The sequence below is a fragment of the Polypterus senegalus genome, chromosome 17 (genome assembly GCF_016835505.1).
Source record: "Polypterus senegalus isolate Bchr_013 chromosome 17, ASM1683550v1, whole genome shotgun sequence".
NCBI lineage: Eukaryota > Metazoa > Chordata > Cladistia > Polypteriformes > Polypteridae > Polypterus > Polypterus senegalus.
The window spans coordinates 47,334,829-47,352,093 of NC_053170.1; the positions used below are offsets into that span (position 1 = coordinate 47,334,829).

General features: G+C 39.3%; 1 long non-coding RNA gene across 1 annotated transcript in view; it reads left to right on the forward strand.

Moving 5' to 3' along the window:
• The window catches only part of LOC120517450, a 116,050-nt gene extending 99,383 nt beyond the window's left edge, over positions 1-16,667 (forward strand). The window contains exon 4 of the long non-coding RNA XR_005631040.1: positions 16,517-16,667. This is a non-coding gene — a long non-coding RNA (uncharacterized LOC120517450). The remainder of the gene's footprint in view (positions 1-16,516) is intronic.
• Positions 16,668-17,265: the final 598 nt, after the last annotated feature.

Sequence of the window (17,265 nt, forward strand, 5' to 3'; positions counted from 1 at the left end):
TCACCCAGGTTCATATCTATCTATCTATCTATCTATCTATCTATCTATCTATCTATCTATCTATCTATCTATCTATCTATCTATCTATCTATCTATCTATCTATCTATCTGTCTATCTATCTATCTATCTATCTGTTGAGTGTGATTTGAATGGAAGACACTGGGTCTGTGATTCTGCACTGTATTTAAAAAGGAACTTAATGAGTAGGCAACCGTGCCAAAAACCGACAGTGTTGAATGAAGCTCCAACTCTGTAATAACTCTCGTGAGTGATATCAAGCTTGCTGTATGAATTTAAAGGAGCAAACTCCAGCCCGTGAAGCTGTTCAATAATGGATGTCTCTCTTCACATAAATAAAGATATTTTCTAACAAGTAAGACTAGACACCACATGTGTACATATACAGTTACGGGATGGGTGTTGTCATTCCTAAGAAGATTTAGATGTCAACAAGGAATGAAAGAGCAAAGAGCCTTTAGCAAAGCCTTCATATGTTGGTTAGCAGCCACTGACAATTGTTCCAAGTACAATAGAGCTTGTTTGACTTTTTTTTTTTTTATTAAACTTTCTAAGTGCTGTTTGCAGTGCTCCAAGGTAATAATGGGGCAGTCATTAAACACCCCTCACCATAATCTCTCCAATAAAACCTTGCAACATGATATCTTTTGAAATGGAAGGACTAGTGAAAGGCAAATGAAAGCCATAGCAAAGGCATTGTGATAGGAGAAAGCTTTCATGGCAGCCCGCCACACCCATAATCACACTAGTGAGGAAAAAAGGTAAAGAAAACTGTACCCTTATTAAATATGAATAATCAAGATGGAGGAATGAATACAGCAATGGCATAACATATAAATGAACAGAAAAAAAATAACAAAATCCTCACCTAATTTCCAGAGTCGTGGTCTGCCTGACTTGTAATACATGGACACCAGGCTAGTCCATCCGGCCCTTCCGTCTTTTTCTGTACCCCAAGTGAGAGGGTACTGGCTGTCTGCCTATTCTCCCTAAGCCGTCCTTTGAATAAGTAGCATTAACCTTGACTGTTGGCCAAGTGGTATTGTAGCCTCTTGCCTGTCCTGGCTGGTTTTGTTTCATTCCTTAGAGGACATATATTGTATGCTCTTGCCAGGGCTACAACTCTGTCAGTTTTGTGCCGGTCCCCTGCCCATAGCCTTTGTGCAACACTCAATGCACATACTGGGCATACTGACCTCATGGTCCTGCTCGGACACACTGACGTGTACAGGAAATATCTTTAGATGCAGCTCTTTGGTTATTTTCTGTGGGATGTATAACTGCCCTGCTCCAAACTTGTACAGCGTGTTTCATTTATGAGGTTCATCTTTCACAAATTAAATACTTTTTCAAAGATTACCTCACTTAAGTCCCAACTCTTGGTTCCTCACATTTCATCATCTACCTGTTGGAGATCAGGTTCTCTGCCTGCCCCCTTGGTGTCCCAAAATGATATACCCAAAGGCAAGCAAAAACAATAGTTGAAGATTCATTTTTCACTATAAACTAAAAGTATATAGACATTTCCTCCTGTATATATACTGTATTTTATCACACATCACATTATTATTTAATTTCTTTTTCATTGGTTGTGTAGCCTGATTGATTACTGATTACATTATTCGAACATACAGTATCTATGTAAATGTAGAGTTGCCAATGCATGTAAGGAATCCAGTGAGCCTGAAGAAAAACTGTGTGAATAATAAAGAACATGCAAACTGCACACTCACAGTGACTGGAGTGGCATTCCGAAATTGTGATATCCAAAATAGCAGAAGTGCTCCAGGAATTATATTATTATCTTCATAGTGCCAGTTTTTATACAGAAACAGTAATAACAGATACAAATGCTGAAGCCTTTGAAAAATGAAACAATAGTCCCTTTCACACACACAGGCTATCTAAGAAATTTGCGTCAAGATCCCAGAAAAATGTATTCCTGAGGTCAAAATCCTAGGAATCTCACATCTTGGATTATGCGTGACTAAAACAATGATATTGCCAAGTCACATCCACAAAATATCATGAGAAACATTCATGTGACACACCATCATTAATGTCAAGGAATCTGTCATACAGGATTCAAGGTAGGACTTAAAATAAGCCTGTATCTAGCTTGAAAAGCAAATACAAATAATTAGAAAATTAGAACAATTTTGACAGGCACAGGCTAACTAGCTCACCAATCAAATTCACCTGATTTCTCCAAAATAACATTGAGGTAATTTATTTGTTTTGAAAAACTAGCAGTTAGAAATATTTCTGGAACTTGGAGTGATCATGAAGTAAGGGAGCTACTTTCCATTGAAGTTGGTTTTCAGTTTGTCATCCACTTCTCAGCCATGTAAGCACATGGAAACGTTTCCCACCACGTATTAAAAAGTCCACATCATATTATGGTAAAGCACCATATTCTAAGCATTTTTTTGCATTGTTTTAAAAAATGACTGGTTTTCGAGATAATTGCAATTTTCCATTTGATGTTCAAATGGTAATACATACATATTTGAGAATGTTTTTGTTTTATTTAAATAAAAGTTTGTGTACAAGTGTTACATTACACACATTACTAAAGTTTGACCCAATTCCACTTACTGAAAGTGGTAAATTACCTGAATTGTTTGCCTAAATGAAGTTATTATGGCAATTTTTTTATTCATGCAGCTGCAGAGTCTGATTTATTCAACTTTACTTTTATAATAGTTGTTCAATATATTATTAATCTGATTTGATTTGTTGTTGATGCTTCTTTAACATACATAATATAAAGATATAAACATTGTCTTGCGGTTTACTCCTCAAATATCTATCCACATATCTGAGGATATGAGAAAGTCAAGGGGAGACCACTCCTGTCCATCCATTCATCCATCCATCCTCTTCCGCTTATCCGAGGTCGGGTCGCGGGAGCAGCAGCTTAGAGACCACTCCCGATTTTTAAAAAATGGAACTTACTGCATTGTATCCACATGAAGGCACACTAAAATGTTGTATAGTGTACAGTACTGTGTTTTCTCTATAGACAAATCTCACTACACGGGAAGCTCCACTTGTTGCCAATTATCTATCAATTGCCCTTTCCTGATTCAAGATTCCTTCAAAAGAGGCTACGGTATATGCACTCTCCAATTGCCATGGAACTTAAAGTTTCTTTTCAGTCTCCAGTGCATCTTTAGGATTGCAAATGCCAAGACTAGCATTATAAATTACAAAGTTTGTGTTCTTGTTATGTGAACCACATCTGGAAACAACAAAATATCTACATGTAACAGGAAAAGAGTCTGGTCATTTTTTTTCTTCTTTCATTAAATATCTTTATTTTAATATTAAATGACAAGGAGACACATGGAATTAATGAATATAAACACTTCCAGATATAAACTAAATTACTGGTTTCAATGTTACAAATTTTGAAAGACAACTAGTTTCTCAAGTTTATTTTGCAATGCCAAGCACAAAGTTTCCCTGCAAATTCAATTTCATGCAAATCATTTTACTCTTCACTTGTTATTGGACCAACAAGTATCCATCTTTTACACAACAAAGGTCATGCAATCCTCTTTAATCGGTGCATTATTTCTCACCACATTTATGTCATTGGCTGAATATTTCTGGATGGATTTCTATTTTTCGATTACTTTGTGTCAACGCTGTATGTGAAATTTTAGGCATGGCTTCTTTTTCGCTCATAGTGGTGTGTCCATAGATTGTTCAATCCCATTTCAGGCTTTAGTCTTAGGTTTATTTGTTGTCTAGATTGGCAGCACATTTTATTCAATCTGTGCCTTCACACTGAGCAAGACATGTATATGTGCTTTCTAATATTAGGAATGTTGGCATGCAGAATGCACATGGACTCAATGACATAACGGTAACAGTTTGGTTGTTATAATGCATTTTTCACATATATTTAAGTGAGATAAAAAGGGAGGAAATGTAGATGAAAATAAAGTAGTAGGGCCTGCCTTACATCTCCAAAACAGCTGAGTTTGCTTCCCAGTTTCAATTGTGCACGCCGGAGTGTGATGTCACATAGTTTTTGGACCTTGGTCAGCAGACATCTGGTTCCCGTTGTTTTCACGATGATAACTGTTGTGTTCTGCAGGAAGTGGATAGCCTCCTGTGATTTAATAACGTATGGGATTGTTGTCAGAAAGTAAAAAAAAAAAAAACAACCGACTTTCTGTATGGAAAGGGATCACAGCAAGTAGTTAACATCCTCCACCATTTCCTGGGGATAAAAAAGAGCACTAATTTTTTTCAGTTTTCCTTCTCCATTGGTCTCATCTGGATCCCTCCCCACTGCTTTGAAATGAGACAGAGGGTTAAGTTAATAGTGCTTCTCAGGAAGCCACGCTATGGTTATACATTACAGGGCCTCCTCCACTAAACCAAGTCTGTTGAAGTGTCATTGCTCTCATAGCCATAGCCAGACACATTAATCCCTGCTAATGAAAAGTGAAATAGCTTATAATGCATCAGCACACAGTGTCAAGTCTGTCTCATTAGATCTCGTGCATGCAGCTGTGAGTCAGGAACCCATCTGGAATGATCAGCCTGCCCTGACATATAAACCTGCTAATTAGACCTTCTCATTCTCTGCCTCTTTTTCTCTCACTTGATTTTTGCACAATGTGTGGACTACAAGTTTCCTGAACAATAAGTCCTGAAAGCCTCAGCTGGCTGACATGATTGGAAATCCTTGAACATTAGACACCTTAGGAGTGGAAATTTTTGAAGAGTGAAGAAGGGTCATAGATTGTCCTTGAAATCAGCTTGTAGAAAGAGAACAGATCTTAATTTACCAACCCTAAAAAGACTACCCTAGTGTAATCTGCGTAATGTGATGAAATATCTGCCATTTTTCCTCAAGCTGAGATGCTAAATTAACCTTTTGGTGGATGAGAAAGTGATAAATGTGCCTCCATTTTGTTAAGCCCCTAAAATAAAGCGAAAGGGAATCTTATAGTGAGGAAGTGGAATAATGAGACATATGATTTCCTGAACTCTGTGGTCATCTATCCTTAGGTGAGTCAGCCCCCCATTTACCATTGTAATTGTTTGAATTTGTTGTTGTACAGACTACAAGGTTTCAACAAGGTTTCAAAGCGATGGTATCCCTATGGGAGTAGCTGATTAGCTGTTTGAAAATCTATATTTTATCTCATTCCCAATAAAATAGATCCAGGGCATTTGTGACCATGTAAAGGCATGTTTGAAGAAGAGTATGCAGAGCCTATAAAAAGTATTCACCTGCTTGGGAGTTTGCACAATTTTTTGTTGTACAACATTGAATTACAGTGAATTTAATTTGCCTTTTTTGACACTGATCAACAGATAAAGAGTCTGCATTGTAAAGGGAAAATAGATCTCTGCAAAATGGTCTCTCTATTATATTAAAAAAATCTTGGGATGAGACGAGACTTTTTCAGAGAGATGAGACGAGACATTTTCAGAGAGATAATTTCAAGTCCCGCGAGATGTGACTTTATGCCAAGTCATGAAGAGAAAACCTAACAGGTCCAAGTGGGGACGGAAATAAAATACAAACAGTAGAAGAAGAAAACACAAATAGTAGAAGACAAAGTAGAATGTCGTTATTGAAAGTGCTAAAATTCAAAAGTCTAAAAAAATAATAGTAAAGATCGCATTAGTGCTAACAAACGGAAATTATTACTTGGTGAAATAACGGAACAGCAAAAAGAGATTGAATATATTGTTTGGATTTAAACTTTAAGTCGGAGACTTTTGGATTGTCTAATTAGTGTTATCATCAGGCAAAAGTAGTGTTTCTTCCCAATGAAGAGGCGTATCTGCAAGAATTAAAAGATTTGTTGTTTGGTGAAAGTGAAATCCACATACGTGAGAGGCAGAGATGGGAAGTGGCTGGTGCACCCACGGTCCACTCACTTCTCATTCATGTGAATGTTATTGTCAGACACAGTTCCTGCGCTCTCAGCTCCAAGCGGGGTCGGAAATAAAAGACAAAGAGTACAAGAAAAAGTAGAACGTCGTAAAGAGGTTCAAAAATATTGGCGCAATACACATGCACAACAGGGTAGAGATTATGAAAGTACTAATATTTGAAAGTCTCAAAAAACAAATAGTAAAGATCGACAAAGTGAAATCCACATGCGTGAGCGGCAGAAACATGAAGTGGCTGGCGCGTAGCGAAGGCCGGGGTTGGCGAGCAAAGCGAACAGGGGGCAAAGCCCCCTAGTCTAAATTAATTACAATTATAAAACACAAAATAATTGATCACCTAAGTGTTCACCCCCAAAATTTACACATGTAAATCATCACTGGTGCAGATAATTGGTTTTAGAGGTCAAATAATTAGTTTATTGAAGAGGGGTTTCAAATGACTATGGAATAAATTCACCTGCATCTGAAAGGTCCATCTTGTGGTGTATTGAGGTGTAACCTACATAATGAAGACAAAAAAACACTCCAAGCAACTCCATGAAAGCCATAAGTCAGGCAAGAAAATATACAAGTCCCTTCGAGTCCAGTTGAATCAATCATTGAGAAATGAAAAGAGCAGAACACAGCTGTGAATCAGCCTAGAAGAGACCATCCATAAAAAGTGAGTGATCGTGAAGAAGAAGACTAGTGAGGGAGGCCATCAAGAGACCTATGAGAACTTTGAATGAGTCACAAGGTGCAGAGGCTCAGATTGGAGAGATTGTGCAGACGACAACTGTACCTGAGTGCTTCCTCATTCGTAGCTTTATGGGAAAATGACAAAGAGAAAGCCACTGTTAAAAAATACATGCAACATCTTGGCTAGAGTTTGTCAGAAGGCACATGGGAGACTTTGAAGTCAACTAGATTTAGATTCTAATGTCTGATTAGGCCACATTTGAGCTTTTTGGCCATCAGACTAAACACCATGTTAGGTGTAATCCAAACACTTCATATTTTCAAAAACACACCATCCCCACCATGAAGCACAGTGGTGGCAACATCATAATATGGGCAAGCTTCTCTGCAGCAGGCCATGGAAGGCTTGTGAGGGTAAAGAGTGAAATGAACGCATCAACATAACCAGGACATCTTGGAGGAAAACCTGACACCGGCCTCCAAGAAACACGGAAGATTTGTTTTCTAGCAAAAAAACAGCCCCAAGTATAAACTCAACGCTACACAGGAATGGCTTAAAAACAACATAGGGTCCTGGGGTGGCCAAGTCAGAGTCCAGATATCAATCCATTTGAAAATTTGTGGCTATTAACTAGCAGCCTCCATGCAAACTGGCAGAACTGAGTAGTTTTGCAATGAAGAAGGAGGGAAAACTGCAGATGTACAAAGCTGATGGAGACCTGTGCACACAGACTCAAGGCTGTCATGGCTGGCATAGGTACATCTACTAAATACTGACATGAAGGGAGTGAATACTTATAGATTAATTAGTTTGTGTTTTATATTTGTAATTAATTTGGACCACTTTGCAGAGATCCATTTTTTACTTTAACATTAAAAGAGTCTTCTTCTGTTGATCATTTCAGGAAAATCAAACTAAATCTTTACTATTTACTATTTTTACTACTTTACTATTTACTAAGGTAAATACTTTTTACAAGCATGATATTACTGGCTTAAATGAAGGTATTGACAAAAACAGGTTTGATATTACTTGACATTAAACCAATACTCTAATCTTGCCAAGGGAACACACTTTAGCATTATACCACCAGCAATGCTATCAGAACAGAGACCTCAATAATGCATCCCTAACTTCATAGTTCTGCCCTTAGTATGAACTGACAAGAACAGAGATTCTTCAGACCAGACAAATGTTTTTTTCAATCATTGAGTGTTTAGTCTCCTTATTCACTCTTAAAAATAAAGATGCCAGCAATGTCACGGGGGAGGCATTTCTGGTTCTCAAAAGACCCATCTGCATGAAGGTTCCAGAAAGAATTGTTTTATATTTATACAAACAGTAAATACACTTGACTAGATGGTAAAAGAATTATGAAATCCCAATGGGTTCCTGATTTTAAAAGGATTCTTGGTCCCCATAATAACACAGGCTACGTTCAGGTTTTCTTAATCTTTTAGTGTCCTGCAACATTGCCTAACATACATGAAATATTTCAAGGTTTTTTTCTACATATTAGGAAGTGTTTTAAATCACAAAGATATGCAAAGAACCCTTCCCGCAACGAAATGGTGCTTTGTCAAGCAAAGATTCACCAAGGAGCCATACAACCCAATGAAGATGTCATTAAAGAGCCATTGGTTTTAAGAGTATAGGCTCTGTTGTTGCAGTCTCCTTTTTAAGATGGATTGGAGTGGGTTTTGGTTAGCTCGTCCACTGTTTAAGTGTCGATCGCATCTCCCAGCTTTCATGGCGGCATAACTTGCTAGTCGGCCCTCATCTGCCTACCTATTGATTTGAAGGAAAAGTAGACACAGTTTCAGCTTTTCTATGATCCATAACTCTTATAGCTATCATGGCCAAAAAAGAAGTACATCCTAAATTGTTGAAAAGTCAAGCTTTTGAAGCATTGTGTCTCTCCTTAATATTCTAGTAGCCATTTGAGGACTACTGTTCTTCAGATATATGCCTGTAGCTGCTGGCTTTCTTTAACATTGTTCATTAATTTCATTTTGGTTTCTACATTCAGTAGCCCATTCAGTTTTTTCAGTATTTTCATTTTTAAAAACTTACAATTATTTTGTACAGAAAAATGATTTTATGTTTGCATAATCCTTGTCACCAAAATTTGCAAGCAGCTTTCTTGCTGTTCAGGTCTTTTCAAGTAAGTCACCATTGTGTAACTAAAGATAGGAAGACACAGGGACTTAACTATCCTGATAAACAAAGTATTTACAGTAGCCCTGGGAAAGTGAACAAATTTCCACTCAGCTGATACCCAGGGTTTTTCTAAGATATGACCACAAATCTTCAGATAATGGAAAATCCAGATTCTCAGTAATGAAGGCTTTTAAACTCAGAAAATCTGCTGTGTTTGTAGTGACCAGGCAGCCTAGGAATCCATGCCTTTAGGCGGTCACAGAATATATTTCAGTGTGTCTGGAAGGCAAGAATGACTTTTAACGGCCAAAAGAAGTACAAACAATTAGCTCTTTTTTCAGTTGTGTTCAGAAAACATACCAGATGCACTTCAGTGTGGAGACAGCTTTCTCTGACTTGATAGTATAATGAAGTGCCAGAGGGAGTGACTGCAGTCCACAAAGAGTCTTACTGAGCACTGGAAAGGCCCCGAGAGTGCCAGATGGGTCTCAGGGCAAGACAAGGTGTAGATTCCCAGGCTTGGTAGACACAGAGTACAAACAGTGGACTTATAAGTACAGTAGCCCATGCACACCCATTGACATCTGTGTGAGAATTTGGAGATAAGGGCACTAATTTTCCAGTGGTCATCTGACTCTACATATTATTCCAGTTCTGACCCCAGAAGTGATCCTGTGAAATGAGTCGTCCAAATATGAACTGAGAGTTGACTGTATGTGACATCAGGATGAGATAATGTGGTGTGTGAGAAAGCAAGGTAGCTGTCCCCATGACATAATAAGCAGTATTTTATGCTTACTTACAGTGGCGGACACCTATTGTTTAATTGTACTGTTTCCCTCTTTTGTATTATTATACATATAAATGTTTTATTACATATTAGCTGTTCCCACTCACATAGTAGTAAAACAGGACAAACTTTCAAAATCACTAAAAAAAATGTCATTTGTATTGAGAAGAATTTATATTGATAGCTTTCTTAACTGAGGGCCTCTTCATATACAATATTTTTGGTTTTGCTATCAAGGGCGAGAATGTAGTTGTGCTCTCTTTGCCAAAAATATAAAAAGTTGGGAAGGTATGTCTGGTCAAGCGGAAAGTTGGTACGCTCCAGCATCAAACCTTGCCACTGTATCTGATCATGCTCAGCTCTGCAGGAGAGCGCCATCCGTGTGAGGAGAAGAGCATGTTGCAATGATATCTCTGGCAATCAGCAGCTACACTCTAAAACACACATATCTCTGATCTCTCTCAGAAAAATGTCAAATGTTACTCCTTAACAATCTCTAGATGGTAATGTCCACTAAACAAACAGGTATCGCTAACTAAGCGGAGGCAAGGAACACGTGGTGAGAGGTAAACAGACTCAATCGGAGGCTGGAACATGAACAGAAGACGGCCCCACATGGCTCCCCACTCCTGACATCACGCTTCCCACTCCCTCAGCCCAGCCTTGGATTTGTGCTAATAAATTGGTGCCGCAACCAAACTATGATGCTTAGCGCAATGAGAGAAGTCAACAGGAATGTTCAAGCAAATTATAGAAAAATACCCAAATCTATATCTGTTAAGTAGTTCTCTTGTGAAAAGCAGACAGACAGACGTCTGGATTTTATATATAGGGAGATATTTAGCAGTCTAATGAAGTGTTTTGGGCCAAGGACCACTTTGCCAAAGTCAAAGATACCATGTGTCTAAGGGCAACAGTCATTTCTTGGCATAACTTCACATTACGCTTACCACTTCTTCATTTCAGGTCTTGTTTCAGCTCTTAAATATTTTTGACTTTGATTTGTGCTTTGGTTCTGTGCTTTCGGTTAACTTTGTAATCTTTTGGTTTTGACTGTGCCAGCTCTCAAAAATGGTTTGCTTTATGTTTCTTAAGTCCCAGTTTTTTTACTTTATGCACAATAATTCCCAGAGGCACTGTCTCATGACACTAGCATTTTGACTTTCCAAATAATCATCTACAACATAAAATAAATACACAGACTTGATAGAAACCATTAAAATGTATTACATCTCATGTCCTTAAGAGACGCACTATATGCGTGCATTCCTGGGGTGCCACATTATCTAACATTCCACAACAACAAGGGAAGGAATGTTACAAAAGTAGAGGGCTGATTTTGGTGAATTTCACCGAATGTTTACAAAAATAAAACATTTCAGATACACTGGAGAGAAAGAGACGGAGTTCTGTACAATCGATACAAGAAAACAGGACTAAAGAAGGAGGGAGCAGAACGGAAGTAGCGCTGGTATCATCTGTAATAAAGTCTGAATGTTTTCTCCACCACACAGTATTAGACTTGTTTCTCATGAGTCCAACAGCAGGTTGTTCAATTAACGGGAGAGTGACATTCTTTTCTAATAGAGAAATGTGTGCCTTTTGATAAAATCATGTTGTGAAATGCAGCCATTTTCACATAACTCACCACTAGTCTAGAAAATCTATAATCTTAGACTTTTAAACTGTTTTAATAACCTTATTATCCACACATAGTATATGGCATGATGTGTGTTATGAAAAATATCTGTCTATGTACGCTTATCTCTCCCTGATTTGTCAGCATGTGCCATTCCGGACTGAGCTGTTCATGCTCAGTTGGTTTAGTTGGAACCATTTTCTTTAAATATTTAAAGAAAATCCACCGTTTACTAAATAGATAGATAGATAGATAGATAGATAGATAGATAGATAGATAGATAGATAGATAGATAGATAGATAGATAGATAGATAGATAGATAGATAGATAGATAGATATTTTATTAATCCCAAGGGGAAATTCATATAATCCAGCAGCAGCATACTGATAAAAAAAAATATTAAATTAAAGAGTGATAAAAATGCAGGTAAAAACAGACAATAACTTTGAATAATGTTAGCATTTACTCCCCCGGGTGGAATTGAAAAGTCGCATAGTGTGGAGGAGGAACAATCTCCTCAGTCTGTCACTGAAGCTGCTCCTCTGTCTGGAGATGATCCTGTTCAGTGGATGCAGTGGATTCTTCATGATTGACAGGAGTTTGCTTAGTGCCCGTCGCTCTGCTACAGATGTTAAACTGTCCAGCTTCATTTCTACAATAGAGCCTGCCCTCCTCACCAGTTCGTCCAGGCGTGAGACGTCCTCCTTCTTTATGCTGCCTCCCTAGCACACCACCGCGTAGAAGAGGGCACTTGCCACAACCGTCTGGTATAACATCTGCAGCATCTTATTGCAGATGTTGAGGGACGCCAACCTTCTAAGGAAGTATAGTCGGCTCTGCCCTCTCTTGCACAGAGCATAAGTATTGGCAGTCCAGTCCAATTTGTCATCCAGCTGCACCCCCAGGTATTTATAGGTCTGTACCCTCTGCACGGTCACCTCTGATGATCATGGGGTCCATGAGGGGCCTGGGCCTCCTAAAATCCACCACCATTTCCTTGGTCTTGCTGGTGTTCAGGTGTAAGTGGCTTGAGTCACACCATTTAACAAAGTCTTTGATTAGCTTCCTATACTCCTCCTCCTGCCCACTCCTGATGCAGCCCATGACAGCAGTGTCGTCAGTGAACTTTTGCACGTGGCAGGACTCCGAGTTGTATTGGAAGTCCGATGTATATAGGCTGAACAGGACCGGAGAAAGTACAGTCCCCTGTGGCGCTCCTGTGTTGTTGACCACAATGTCAGACCTGCAGTTCCCAAGACGCACATATTGAGGTCTGTCTGTAAGATAGTCCACAATCCATGCCACCAGGTGTGAGTCTACTCCCATCTCAGTCAGCTTGTCTCTAAGGAGCAGAGGTTGGATGTTGTTGAAGGCACTAGAGAAGTCCAGAAACATAATTCTTACAACACCACTGCCTCTGTCCAAGTGGGAGAGGGATCGATGTAGCATATAGATGATGGCATCCTCCGCTCCCACCTTCTCCTGGTATGCGAACTGCAGAGGGTCGATTGCGTGGCGGACCTGTGGCCTCAGGTGGTGAAGCAGCAGCCGCTCCATGGTCTTCATCACATGCGATGTCAGAGCGACAGGCTGTAAGTCATTCAGCTCACTAGGACATGATACCTTTGGGACTGGGGTGAAACAAGATGTTTTCCAAAGCCTCGGGACTCTCCCCTGTTCCAGGCTCAGGTTGAAGATGTGCTGTAGAGGACTCCCCAGTTCCTACACACAGAACTTCAGCAGTCGTGGTGATACTCCATCTGGACCTGCTGCTTTGCTGGCACAAAGTCTCCTCAGCTCTCTGCTCACCTGGGCTGCTGTAATTGTGGGTGGGGATGTCTCTCCTATGCTGGTATCAGCAGAAGGATGGTTGGTGGATGCAGTACTCCGAGGTGAGCATGGGTTAGGGGGGTCAAACCTGTTAAAGAATTTATTCATTTGGTTTGCTCTCTCCATGTCTCTCTCGATGGTGGCACCCCCTTTGAGCTGCAGCCAGTGATTATCTTCATCCCTTCCCACTTCTTGATAACTAAATAAAATGATAAATAAATACAACTCATACTGGGTCAATTTATATTCTCCACTTCATCTGACCTGCACATCCTTAGCATGGAGGACAGTCAGAGTAAAACATGCATAGATACCACATGGACAGTGACCAGGCTGAAAATCACTTCCAGTCTCCTGCTGTGCTGGCCTCAAGCAAATAGCCATTTTATGGATCTCACTCTAATCAGATAAAAGCAGAATGGCTCCATGTGCAAATCACATAGCTGGGGAACACTGAACGTGTTTCATACGTATTTCAAATCTGTGTGCACTTACTAGGCAGGGTGGCCAAATGAATAAGGATTTCAATGCAGTGCTTCACATTAAGATCTACCCAGGCATGTTTTAATTCCATAAATGATTACATTTAATCAGATCATCAGAAAAATTAGCATTATATGGAATGTCATTTCTAGATTTATTATTTAAGAAGAGTTCTTTACATATTTTAATCTACTTTTGTACAGTATGTTGGTCAGATCCTGGTGCCCTGCTGCACTGATTTTTATTAAATGGGTTTGAGAATGTTATCTTACCCTGGTCAGATTGTTTAAATGAAAAATAACAGAACATCTACAAATACTTGGGGTGGTGCTTGTCAAAAACCATAAATATATTTTCAACACATCTCTTGTCTTGGTCAGGGTTGTCAGGAGAGCAATCCCATCAACAATGGGCAGAAACCCATCCTGGATGGGTGGGGTGCCAGCTCAAGACACAAGAGTACTCATAAATACTTGCCAACTAAAATAATGATTGAACAGCTACTGCGCTGTGGTTTTAGTGGAATTCCAGCTAAAGTTTATTTTCTTCCCCAGCAGAGATTAGTTTGAGGCATTTAAAGGGATCAGATGAAGTTCAGGTTATAAAAACCTTTTGTTCATATCATTGTTGAAGGTCTCGTAACTGTTCAGCCATTCTGGTTTAGGGGACTGGCACCTTTTTGAGTTAGACACATAATTTAAAAGAGAGAAAAGTAAGGGTGGCTCAGTGACGGGCTCTACTGATTCATAACTCCAGTCTTGTATCCTCTTTTCAGTACACCAACCACTAATCTTGCTGTTTAGGTGACAGCCTCCTGTTTGGCACTGTGATTATCTACAAACAGTTGCCAGCTGACACCATTACTACTTCTGTTTTATTACATCATTCAGTTTCAGTTGGTTATTTACTGGTGACACCAAAACCTTTTTAAACAGTAACCGGTGTCATACACACACGATTAGGGGGCAGCCAAAAGGCCCGATGAAGCATGAAAGAACAAAAGGTGAGAGTTTAGAATGGAGTACTAATGCCTTTCTTCCTCAACAAAAAAAAAAAGAGTGCACCTTTCGGAGGTTCACCTGGGTAACATCTGTTCCAGCTCCATTAGGTGACTCCACATCTGGGTCCATTTCGATCGATGTCACTTCCGTCCCAAACTGACGGGTTCACTCCCAGTCCCTTATCGATGACTTAATTTCAGGCTTCTGATTATGACGTCATCACTGTCCCTCATCATCAACGTCATTTCATTTCCTCTGCTTACTTCACTTCCTGCCCTGTATACATAAAAATCTCGCGGAACTGTTCTTGGTTGTCAAATGTCCAATTTATTCACTTTGACCATAATTTCAGTCTTCTACGACTACTTGGATCCCCAGAGATTATGCAGGGAATCCCCCCAACCCTTAACCTGTCCTTTCTATCTGTTTAATCCGTTGCACCTGTAAACATCTGCCTGGCAGCACTCATACCAAAGAGCCACTGTGACATGCGCCCCACATTGCCCTGAAGCTGACAGATGGCAAATGGTCTAAATATTCATGCAGCACAAGTAAAGAAAGCACCCGATGGCAGTGATGACGGTTCAAATTGCCTGTCTGACTGGAGTTGGCTCAGGTAATGATGACCAAAGCAATCTCATCCAAGTCTGATTTGCAGCAAAGTTCACTGTGTCACTTCACAAACACATTTTGCAGTTTGAATTGGATTTTGCTTCAAGTGACATTCATATTATTCACAAAAGAAGAAGAGTAGGTTAGTTAAGGACTGGATGTGTTTTCATGCATTAATTCCAGACGCATCCACCTGTCATTTAATATTTATACAAAGATCTCTAGGAAAAAATAAATAAACAGTGGATGTGTGCTTATCCAAGACTAGGAACTGGTAGATGCTAGAGAATGGCGAGGGGTGGCAGCGACCTTCTGTGTACTGAGCTTCTTTTATGTAGAACACAGAGTATTGTGCACAATGGTGCAATTCAGTGCGTTTTCTTGTAGAAAATGTGCAGCATGTAACAATTTTATAAAACTAATGCACTCCTACATGGTGATGTGAACTAAAGGCATAAACAGAGTTAATCTTTCCAGTGTAGAACGGATTATATTGGTTAGGCAGCTGCAGAACAGAACGGAGATAAGCATGAAAGTGTGCAATGTTTCAAAAAATGAAGAAAAAAAAAACTAAAAAGACCCTTCAGAGTTTTTCACATTTTGAAATTGTGTATGTGCCTGCAAAATTAATTTTAAGGCATTGTCACTTCTAGTTCATTTGGACCAATCGTTTCAAACTCTGTTGTGATTTCCCTGAAAATCTGATTGATTTAAGTAGATGTGAACTCGGCAACCTCACTCTGGTGCGGACCAAAACAACTCTACCGGGACCCCTTGGAAAGTGTGGTCTTGGTGGGTTTCAAGTGAACTCTGGAGTGGTTTGTGTGAGATCTGAATGTGATCTGCCACCTCAGACTGTCCATCCTTTACACAGAAATTTATTTTTCTCAAGATTAAACAAAAATCAAACACATATTAAGAGGAACTTTGCTTGTTCTCACAGTGGAAGTCACATTGTACCATTCAACATGGCTCTGAGAATTAAGAGCAGCTATGAATAAATTTGAATAACAATGCCACAACTGTAGGGACAGGAGGTGAGCTGTTGAGGGTACATTTAAACTCCCCTTTTCTCAAGAAGTCATCTCACTTTCAGGTGATAATTGTCAAGAGTCACACGCCACACCTCATACTCTATCCAGGCAATTGGCACCTGACATCTAGCTCTGACTGAAAATTGTGAAAGGGGACACTAAGCTCCATCTCCAAATCATCTTCCTCCAACTTCGTAAACTGAACCCAACTCACTGGGTTTGTAAAGAAGCAGCACTAATCACAACACAACTGCTCTGCCTGGGCTCAAAAAAGTTACTGTACTTGCAAAATGCAACCAACTTAAAGCTGACCTCTGTCATGTGCTTTCTCTTTTCCAGGTTACGTCCAATAGGATTTGAGGTCCCTGAGAGCCAAATACTGCATTGGACAAGACGTGTGCTCAGCATCAGTAAGGTCAACTGATTCTCAAGACTGCGATTAACTTTTAATAATGTATCACTGCTAATCCAAATAAAATGTGTAGTGCTTTGTAAGATTAATTCATTTTGTCTAAATAGACTTTGCCTTATGTAGGGTCTCTACAAACACCAAGCAGTACATTTGTGAAGACTGTGCAGAGTCAAGTGAACATTTTTACCGTCATCTAACATGGTGTATATGTATGAAATATGTCTTTGTGTTACAGTCAAAATGTTCCTAAACTCGGCCCTGGGGACCCTGTGGTCGCAGGTTTTTGTTCCCACCAGATTCATAATAAGTGATAATAATTGATAATAAATGACCTCATTTAGTAAGCTGCTCTTTTTTTCTCTTCTCTTATTCTGCATTCAGAGGAGCACAGCAGTATAAGATGTTTAGAAAAATCCTATTTTTTGCTACAGCTTTAAATGCTTACCTCTTTTTTGATGTTTTCCTATTATTTTTCCTGAATTCTGTGTGGTCTGCTCCCTTCATTGTATCCTAGTAATGACAATTTAAAACATGCAAAGCAAACACCCGGGTAAACAACACTAAATGATGAAGGTTGCAACTCCTTCAGTGTCTGACCCGAAAATTAGTCAATAATGGAAATGCAGAATGGAAATCAGGATGAACATAAATAAAAAGTAAAAAAAAACACATTATC